Consider the following 11542-nt stretch of genomic DNA (forward strand, 5'->3'; position numbering starts at 1 on the left):
CAGAAGCTACTCTTTATCACTTCTGGTTTCTGGGACTTGTGAACTTTGAATAAAGAAGGGAGACCCAATTGTTATTCTTTTCCCCCTTTCCTTGGCTACCTTAAAGTTATAGTTGAATTTATAACAGCTGTTGGAGGTTGTGTGTGTGTGTGTGTGTGTGTGTGTGTGAGAGAGAGAGAGAGAGAGAGAGAGATTTAGAGGCAAGATATGCTGTTACTTCCCACAGATACTAACCCAATCCATGTGTTTTTTCTTCTTGTTTTCTCTTGAGCACAGGGACTCTTTTTTCATGTTGTGGCCTTTAAATCTTCAAGCAACAGAAAAACTATCTTTTTTACTATTCTTTTCAGGAAACTTCCTATTTTTTTTTTTTTTTTTTTTAAGGAGAAAATGTTTATTCCCTAACCATAGATTTTTCTTCCATGTGGAAAAATCTCCACTCTTTCTAACCGTACTCACTCTCTTACCTCTCTCACTGACTTCTCACTTGGTATGGTAGGAAAAGGCTGACTTATTCAGCTGATAATTTTAGAAAGAGAAACTGCACATCTACAACCCAGCCTTTTCTTTTTAGTAGTGAGCTTCCCAAAGTATACGTGTCATTTCTAAGAAGCTGACCGTGTGGAGAGATGTTTTTAGTGGACTTGATGGCCTTAGGGTACAGATTATATCTTGAGGATAAGCCATGTAGATATAGCTGAGATCAATATTAGTATATGTAGAGAAGCATCTTTTCAAATTCAGACCTTTTAGACATTGGAAGCTATTTGCTGTTTGTCATCTGAAATCTCTATGTGCTGAGACTTCCAAAGAGGTTGGCTTCAAACTCTCCATGCCCATGTCTAGATAGACAACACAAGACTGGCCTCCCAAAATTTCATTCTGAATTTAAGAATGTGACAAGGCTACAGATGGGTTCAGGTGGTTTGTATTTAGGCTCCAATGTCATTGATGATTATTTCGTTCCAAGTTGACTAGGTTAGTTAATGACAAATGAAGGAAAAACATTACCTAGCAGTTTGTTCCTTAGGTCTATGAAATTCTTTATTAAAATTCAGACATATCTATTTTAAAAGCCAGTGATCACACTGAAACTGATTGTTGACAATAAACTGTAGATGCTATATCACTAGACAGAGCCTATACTCAGTGCAGTCCTGTGGTGCCAGAATCCAGGGCCTCAAACAGGAAATGGAAATTAGAAGGCTTTAAACGTACCATATGGAAAAGAAAGCTTCCTCAAGTAACATCTGGTGACAGTAGTTGCTGCTTTTCAAAGAAAACTACATTATTCTCTAAGGGAAAAGACAATATTTTTTTCCCTTAAGATGTGGTTGAATATATAGTGCCAAAATTAATCTCTTAATGAATTTAAAATCCGAATGTGCTTAAGCTCATAGATCATGTATTCTAGACACCTGGCACAGATTAACCAGCATCTTGGAGAGACTAAAACCAGTGAGGAGAGTGGGATGTTTAGGAGTACATGCTCTCAGGGCAGCCTGCCTAGGATTTGTATCTTGGTGCTACTCCTGACTAGCTAGCTGTATGATGTTGGGTAAATTAATCAATGAGACTGGCTTATTTTCTAAATGTAGTGGGTTGCAAGGCCAGTAAACAATTAGAATTAAGAATTCAGTCATAGCAAAGACTTAGCCTTGAGCTAACTTAACTCTGGAGGTCTTGAAGAAACTACATCTATTCCAGTGAGAGATCAGAGTGCCATTGCTGTTAAGGACTCCTACGTCTACCCGGGCATTGAGAACTCCTCTTACACCCAGATGACCAAAAGAGGTAATTGGGGAGAATGAATTTAGGCTTAGTTTCTTATAATTTTTACCTCGCAAGGGGAAGATAATATAGCTTGAAAGTTTAATTACTCATGGCTTTAACTTCCATAAAAATTTAATTTTTGAACTCTACTCATTAATAATTTGATAATGGGAGTTTGTATTAAAATTTGGGACACATTATTGCTGGTATTTTAATACTATAGTATTTTATTTATTTTATTATTGGAGTGTCATGTTAATAGCACTTGGAGAGCAGAAAGTGGCAAGTATTCTGCATGCTCTGATCAGACACATGCACACAGTTGAGTGGGAAATAAACCCTACCCAAATTATTGGGTGTACTTCCTACTTCTAAGAGATAAGCATGAACTCGGTAGGCAGCGTTTTAGAGACAGCACAGATTACATTTGGAAATATTGACCCAATTCATTTACTGTGTGACTCATAAGGATACTGGTTTTGAATGGGGTACGAAGAATGAGAGGTCTCTACAAGAATATCAGTTTTCAGTACATGTTCAGTACAGCTGATTGGGCCATATGACTAAGCAGATCCAAAATTATTAGAGGTATCTGGAAGGGGTCTCTGGCAAGCCCCAATAGCAGATTCACAGCATGGACCCTGGGAGCAAAGCCCATGCCATCTGCAGCAGATAAGTATTCATTGTTTGAGATGCAGTTCCTGGCATGTTCCTCACCCTTATGCAGGACATCTAGTGATTGTGTATTGGAGCTTTTCATGATGAGTTGGATATTGTCAGACCTATTAAGTAATACAGTTAAAAGGACACAGCAGCAATCCGTTGTATGATTGAAATTATATACTCATAATTAGGTCTGAGTATGAGTCCTGAGTGCACAGCTGAGTGAACAGGTGGCCAAGCCTCCTATGTCATCTATCCCTGTTTTATGATGTCTCTTCTTTAGCTTATGCCTATGGCTTCAGTGGGTTCACAATGACCAACTGATGGAGGAAGAAAGTATCCAGGCCTGGATCACAAATGAGTTGGTTCAGTATGGGCTGTTGCTGCACTATAGTCATGCTCAGGTGACCCTGGAAAATAGTGAGGAGGGGCTATTCTCTCAGTGGACAGAGCTTTGAGCAGTATAACTGACCATCAACTTGGTGGGCAGGGAAAGTGACCTTAAGTAAAGATATACATCAGTTCCTGGAAAATGGTGAGTAGGTTTGCAGATTAGTCAGGAATCAAGAAGGAAGAAGATTGGAAGACTGAGGACAAAGAGAGGTAGAAAATAGGCACGTGGATAGTCCTATGTGAGTGAGCAGATCTCTGTGTCTCACATTAATGTCCACCAGAAAGCATCCACTGCGGAAGTGGCACTGAACAACCAAGTTGAATAGAAGACGTATGTAGTAGAGGTCATCAACATTTTGTCTTTTTGATCCACCAGTACTTGCAGAATGGACCCATGACTAAAGTAGCCATGACAGTAGAGACGGAGGCCCAACAACATGAGCCTCCTTTTATCAAGGCTGATCCAGCTGCTACTGAAAATTGTCCAAAATGTCAGCAGTAGAGACCAATGCTGAGCTCTCATTTTGATACCATTCTTTCAGGAAATCAGTTAGCCACTTGCTGGCAAGTGATTACATAGGACCTTTTCATCTGGAGAGGGCAGAAATTCATTCTTTCTTATATTTGTACATATTTAGATATGGATTTTCTTGCTGTCTTAAACTGCTTGGGCTGCTAGAACAAAATACCACAAATTGCGTATCTTACAATCGACAGGAACTTACTCTCACAATTCTGGAGGCTGGAAGTCTGAGACTGGGACACCAGTATGGTCTAATGAGAGCCCCCTTTCTAGTTCATAGCTGGCACCTTCTTTCTTTGTCTTCACATGGCAAAAGGGACTAATGAACTCTATGAGATCTCTATTATTAAAGCATTAATCCTCTTTATGAGGGATCAAGCCTCATGATGTAAGTACCTTCCAAAGGCCTCATCTATTAATAACCATCACCTTTGAAGGTTCGAATTTTAACAGTTGAATTTAGGGGGGACAAACATTCAGAGCATAGTGCCTTCCCTGTCTACAATGGCTTGGTTGGCATATCTGTCTGAAGCTCCAGAGTGATCTTGTTCATACTATCGGATTTGATAAGATCCTGTATCACCTTGCATCAAGAAACCCATGTTTTAGAGAAGATGTTAAAATGAGCACATGACCACCATGAGGTCCTCTAGCCTTAAAATATACCACCCCATTCAGGAGATGCTACCTGGTAGAAATATTGTAATGGCCTCTTAAAACACAGCAAAGGAGCTACCTTGGTGAACACACCCTTTAGTGTTGAGATACTGTCTTCCAGATTGTGATATATATTGAACTGAAGTCCATTATATTATGGTTTTGTGTCTTTGATAACTAGAAAACATGAGTCTGGAAAACAAGATTTGGAAGTAGGGATGATTCTCTTATTATTTCCGATCTATGTGGGGCATTTGTATTTCCCATCCCCACAGATTTAATCTCTACTAAACTAGAGTTTCTGATTTTCAATGAGAGTAAGTAGTAAATAGTTCTATTGGGGTTTACATTAACAGTTTCACTAATTTCAAGGCCATAATAGAGCCTGGACATTGTGGGCTTCTAATGCATGTAGCCAAACAGGCCAAGAAATGAGTCAACTACAGTAAGTATACTCTATTAGAGTATACCACAGGGATAGGCAAAAGTAGGCTTACAGTTATTTGTATAGAAAAAGACATTTACGTTATGATTATTACAATAGCTTTATTAACTCAAAATGTCACAATAGCATAGTGCACTTAGGTACCAACCTCATAAGTGCTCAAGTTGCCAGCCTTTATTATTTATACATTCTTGTAATCTTTGAAAATTAGTAAACAAACCTGAATTTTAGTGACCTACTTAGGTTGACCCCACTGCCTCCTGAGGTGGTTAAATTCAAACCTATTTTTGCTCCTCTGTATATACTATACTGTACTACACTGTTAAGGATAGATGACCCTGATTATCATGCAGAGATAAGATTGCTGCTGTGTAGTGGGAACAGAGAGAAGTATGTCTAGAACTCGGGACCCATTGCGTTGCCTCTAGGTGTATTTAAGAACAGTGTTCATTGTGAATGGTCAGGCAATCCTATTAACCACAACCTGTCAAGGGTATATTGACCAGGAGCTTAGACTCTAGGGGATGAAAGCAATCTAGACCAATAAAGTGCTAGCTAAGGGTGAAGAGGCTCTACTGTGGATACTAGAGGAGAGAGATGAAAATACATTTGTGGAAGTAGAGACTTTAGTTTCTCCTCTTAACTCTCTTATTGTAAGTTTTATTTTAGAAATTGGATGGAATTGTTAGCTAATTCTGTGGTGGTGATCATTTTTCAATATGAATATATTAAATCACCACATTGTTCACCTTAAACTTACTTAATGTTATATGTCAATTATATCACAAAGCTGGGGAAAACCTGTAACCATCTTGGAGAAGTAGTGACAGTATGAAGTTCATTTAAAACATGGGATGTCACAAGGAATGGAATATAGCAGATGTTCTCAGTACCCACTGATATTTATTCAAACCACTAGCATTTATATATTTTTGCCTGAAGGCTTCCTCTAATGATTGGAGCTACTCTGCTTGTTTGTCCAAAGCAGGGAGTTCCAGAATTACAGTTTCTGGAAGCAGCCCTCAACCAAGCTTGATGGGATTTGATGTGTCACTGCCTTACCTCTCTCACCTCACATGTGGGATAGCTCTGAGACACCTGTCCCATACCAGCTGCAGCTGTCCTCTGAAGGCTGAAACTTTATTTACCCACAATAGGAAACTTGCATGATACATCTTGTATTGGCTGCTTCCTGTCCTATCTCCTCCCCCAGTGTTTCCTGGGATCATCTCTTAAATAAACTTCTTGCCTGTGAATTTTTGTCTGTGGTCTCCTTCTGGGTGAACCCAAATTAAGGCAATACTTAAAATATATCTCAAAATCATGCATGAAACAGTTTTCTTCCATTTTATTATTTGTTACACTATAATTTGTCTAAGACAGCGGTTCTTAACCTGTGGGTCGCAACCCCTTTGGAGGTCAAACGACCCTTCACAGGGGTCATCTAGGACATAACAGTAGCAAAATTACAGTTATGAAGTAGCAACAAAAATAATTTTATGGTTGGGGGTCACCACAACATGAGGAACTGTATTAAAGGATCGCGGCATTAGGAAGGTTGAGAAGCACTAGTAAGGAAATAAAAATAGGTGTTAGCTGTGCTTGGCCTATTAAGGATCTAAACAATGTAGAGATATCTGTTTGACTAGATCAGGGGTTGGCATATTATTTTTCTGTAAAGGGCCAGATGGTAAATATTTGAAGTTTGCAGGCCATATTCAGTGTCACATATCATTCTTGGTGTGTTTTTTAATTTTAAGTGTTTTTACAACCTTTTAAAAATCTAAACCACTCTTAGTTAATCATAAGCTATACAAAACAGGTCATGGGTCAAATTTGTCCCACAAGCTATGGTTTGCTAACTCGGGCTAGGCAGAAACAAGTAGAAATAAGAAGATGCTAGTTTCACAGCATAACCTTGTCTCATATGTCAGGATGTGAGTTTCAAACAAGTTCTTATTCTTTGCTATTGATTTATATTTATACAGATAGCCAAGGGTCTTGGCTACAGGACAAAAAGTTCCTAAAACTTGTAATGATCTGAGTTTAAGTAAGACAAAAATGTATGGATTGAATTTTCTTCCAAAACCACATGAAGGGAGAGAGTGCTTGGCACTGCTTTTTCTTGGGGGGAGGGGAGGGTTATTATTTTAACAAAAACATTTGTGAAATAGTTCTGGAGACTCAACAAACCAAAGAGGTGATTGACTTTGCCCTTAGGAGTCATTATGCACCTTAAGCCTACACCCCAAATACATTGACATTTCAAAGTAGAATTTTTGCTTTTATAACCTTCACCAATGTGTTCCCAGCACTAAATATATTGAGAGAAGAAAGTCCAAATGGGGTGATTTATTTGAGAAATTCCCAAATTGGGGGAAGGTGTCTCTTGAAATGGTGGCCTAAGGGAAAGAGTATATTATGATATATTTAGTAAATGATGTTGAGGGAAATTGCAGAGGACTATATAAATTGGGGGTTGGAGAGGGAACAGAAAGAGAGAAAAATATTTTCCCTGGATGAGATTTATGATCCAAGAAATAGATGGTTTGGGAAAGAAAATTTTTCTTTTTGTTCCCTTAACCCTGATAGACTAACAGCCTTCGGAAAACTGTGGTAGAAAATTATTTTCACTTCTTATGCTTTTGCATTGCTTTTCACAATTTCTCTGTAGTGCATTGCACGGCAATATATTTTTCTGTTTCCATTTGTTGCTCACCACACAAAATAATACAAATTCCAAACTCTGTTACTTGCAGACAAGCAGAGTTTGAAATCACATCCATTCCTTTTAGAAAGTGTTTAGCTGTATTGGTCCTCATGGGAATGAATACAGTTGTCCACTGCCTAAGTAAAAAAATTATGTTTCTGCCTAGGAGTACAGGCTTCTGTGGTAAAGGGAGTTATAACTCAGTATCCTTTTACTGACAAGGCAGTCCAAAGTATCAGTTTTCGTGGACTTTGAAAGGTTTAGCTTACTTAGTTCATCCATAGTAATGGGGGACTAGAAGAATATGTTGGCCAAAATTCTCAGCAAATGTAGAAATCGTAGGTGAGTCTGATATGCCATCTTTAAGCTTTTACCTCAAAGCTATTATGTAGCAAAATGGTTGAGCTGGACATCTGGCTCCTAACTGATTTTCTGGTGGAGATGATATGATCAGAGATCAAGACTAAAAGGAATAAAAGAGGTGGATGAAAGAACTGAAAAGAATATGAATTTCTCATTACTAGATCAACCTTTGAGTGCTTGAAGATTAGCTATGTGTGGCATTGGGAAAGGGGTTTTATGATTTCTAAAAATCCTTTGTCCCATTCTAAGAGCCTCATGGTACAATGGAGTGAATCCAGAATTCGGGCTCTTTGCAAATTGTGATAATTACTACAGGTCACCACAGAGAACCATTTAATGTTAATATGTTTCATATCTGTGAGACTCAAAATTTGTTAAGAACTATTTATGGAGAATTTTCTATATGTATCCTTGGAGAAAGTGCCTAGATTAGGGGAAAAAATAGTATAGTATTTGAAAAAACAGGGATACAGTGAAGGCGCGAAAGTCGAAGCACGAAGTGGCGAGGGATGACTGTATATAAATAAAGAATCCTACTTCGCAGAAAGTCATTTATCATGGGAGAGTCAGGAACTGATTAACCGCGATAAACGAGGGCCAACTGTATTGTCCTGATGGAGTTTATGGTAGTCCTAAGGAAAGACACTTTCATGTGTTGGGGCATTTATAAATGCTGTTTCTTTTGCCTATTTTTTGCCAGCTGCCCACCTGGAAAATGCTCATTCATTTTTCTAGATTGAACCCTCATGTTCCTTTCTCTTTGAAGTTTTCCATAACCAACCCCCTGGAAGCTGGTGTCCTCTTGTTTGTGCTCCTACAGTGCTGCATGGAGCTGGTTACATGACACAGCATCTATTTTCTTAATTTCCTTTCAACTGTAGGCAGGTTCCTCTGCAGGCAAGAACACTGTCATATGTACTCCAGCACCTAGCACAGAACCTGAAATATTGTGTGTTCAGTTAATAGCCAACAGCATAGAGTCCTAGCATCACCCACATGCATGTTTAGTTTTGCCTAAGTAGTGTGGAGCCAGAGTGCTTTAAACTGATTTTGAATTAATTGCCAATTCACAAAGATGCAAATGTATGATGTTGCCTGTAAAATCAAAAGATATGGAGTAGTTGGCTGGAGCTAAGGAGGAGTGGCTATTCCATGTGAAAAGAAACAGTGCTCTCCAGCCAGCCACAGCTCCTTAAGATGCACTAGATGCTTCATTTATTTACATTACCTGCCTGGTCTCTGTAGATACTGGAGAGTGCACCCTGTTTCACAGAACTACACAGCACTTAACTTATAGCTTCCTACCCAAAGTCATCCTGGTCCCTACTCCCTCATCCAGGAAGTGATCTACATCCTTTGAACAACAAGTCCAGTGGTTGTAAAAAGGAGAGGGGGTGTGCATATCAAAGTCACTTGGTATGCCTGTTTAAAGTACCATTTTAAAGTCTTAAACAGTAGAAACATATTTGGAAAATATTTCACATAAAAGTCTCTTACCCACTTTAAGAACCACTGAATCTGGTCCTTTATTCTCTTTCTTCTATTGAAGTTATTAGACACATGGCTTATCTCCTCTATTGGACAGCAAACCCATAGGGGGCTTGATTTATTTCATCTCTGTTTTAGAAAGTATATTGAACATAGCAGACACTCAATAAATATGTTTTGAGTGAAAACCTTAAATGCAGTAGAAAAATTCAGAGAAAGGAGACTCTGAATTGGCAGAGGTGATTATTTGTGGCTCCATGGATTATGGTAGCATTGACCTTTACCAAAACTAACCTTGTTTTGGATGTATATCCAATATAATAGTCTGCCTACAAGGCCTAATTTTCAAAGGGAGTAGTTAAGGCACAGAAAGAATCCTACTTCCTCAAAGAAAAATACTCTATAAAAGAATCTTTATATAATAATATATTTGACATCCCACCACACACATTTTTACTGAAATATTTATCTTTACTGGAAAAGAAAAAACAAAACAAACAAACAAAAATAAACAGCACCCCACCAACTACCAGATGTCACTGAGGGGAAAGAATATACTAGAATGTTATATAGATATTCTTTTTGTCTATATTGTTTATGACTAAATCCTTAAGGAGACACAGATAGCTGAAACTTGTTGGATTAATATACTTCAGACCACATGAGTGTTGTAGTTTTTTTTTAAATGAAGTGTGTCTTGTTTCTATTAAATTCTAATTATGACTACTGTAAAAGAAAATGAAGTCTCTTTAATTACCACAAGAGGGAGATATATAAATAACAGTCTTGACTTGCTTCTGTTTGGTACTTCAGCTTGATGGGTTCCACATTCTAGGGTCCTCTGAGAAAAGAGAGCAAGAGAGAGGTTTTATGTTTTATATTATCCCCTCATTATGAGATACCAACTATCTTTTTTCTCTGTAATTACTTCATTCTGTTCTAATGGTTTCAGCATTTATAACCTGTTTATAAATTTATTATTATATATGGGTCTACTTTACTTTTTGAGCAAGTCTGCTTTGAAAGTATTTTACTTTTGCTCAACAGATTCACTCTATCAGTATACATCTATTGTATATTTTAGACCTTCTGCTAGGTAAGGTGATCTGAAAGAAATAAGATGATTTTTGTCACTGTGGACCACTCGGTCTAGTAGGGGTGTTCTAACACTGAAACAGAAGATGAATAGGTATAGTGGTAGTGATACACAATAAATGGCTAAAGGATTCAGAGAGAAGGAAGGTGTTCTGTCTGAGAACTTCAGCGATAGTGAGTCTTAAAATGAAGGAAAGGCCATTCCATCGATATTGTAAACAAATGGAGAGGGATTACCATAGTGTTTAGCCTTCTAGAAGAAATATAATTCATTAGCATGGCTGAACTGAAGGATGCATGGAAAGAATCATGGGGAGAATGAAAGAGAAGACTAGAAAATTGCAATGACATTTTCAAACATGTGGAGTTATTATTTCATTTTAATCTCCTTTTAGTGAGCCTTTCTGCACTTCACAGTCTGAAACCCTAAAAATCTAACTTTCCTGAATCTCTTGCAGTAGATAAACTTCACCAATCCCATGAGAATTAGAAAGCAGAAGTGACATGGAGCCCATTTTTCTGCTGCTTTTAATTGTATCTGTTTCCAAGCATAGTGGTGAAGAATTTGCATTTTCCCTGTCTAATCTCTAGCTCTTGTGGGTGTTGAGAAATTGTTGTGGTGGTAGTGGTTTTCTGATCCTCAGATTACAACTACAGCAAAATATTTTGAAGTCAACAGTTTGCATGGTAGCCTCCTGATTATCCAAGTTCTTGTCTGTGGCTGAGACAGCAGTACCTTTGGTGGACAAATTCTGTTGTATTGATCTGCGAACCATTCCTGGAGATCTGGTGTAAAGCCCATACCTTCAGACCTTCAAACTAATTTGTAAACCCCTAATTCCTTGGATTAAAACTCTCTTTGCTTCAAATAGGCAATGTGGTTTCTGTTTCGTATGACTCTCATGCAGTTTTATCCTGAGGACAAGGGGAAACCATTGAAGGATTTTTTTTTAAATTCTCACCCAAAGATATTTTTCTATTTATCTTCAGATAGAGTGGGAGGGAGGGAGAGAGAGAGGAATAAGGAGGGAGGGAGGGAGGGAGAAAGAGAGAGAGAGAGAGAGAGAGAGAGAGAGAGAGAAACATTGATGTGAGAGAGGCACATTGACTGGTTGCCACCTGCACGACCCTGACCAGGGCCGGGGACAAACTGCAACCAATGTACGTGCTTTTGACCAGAATCAAACCTGTGACTCTTTGGTCCACAGGCCAACACTCTAACTGATGAGCAAAACTGGCCAAGGCCATTGAACGATTTTTAAGTAGAGTAATGACATGACCAGTGTTAGAAAGTTCAGGCTATTGACAGAATAGAATATAGATTGAATGGGAGCAAAATTGGATATGGGTTTATTAAGAGGTGGTTGCATATCATGAGGGTAATCAAGGGCATACAGTAGAATACTGACACAATGGTTTGATTCCAGGAAGG

Source organism: Molossus molossus, unplaced genomic scaffold (assembly GCF_014108415.1).
Source record: "Molossus molossus isolate mMolMol1 unplaced genomic scaffold, mMolMol1.p scaffold_m16_p_14, whole genome shotgun sequence".
Classification (NCBI taxonomy): Eukaryota; Metazoa; Chordata; class Mammalia; order Chiroptera; family Molossidae; genus Molossus; species Molossus molossus.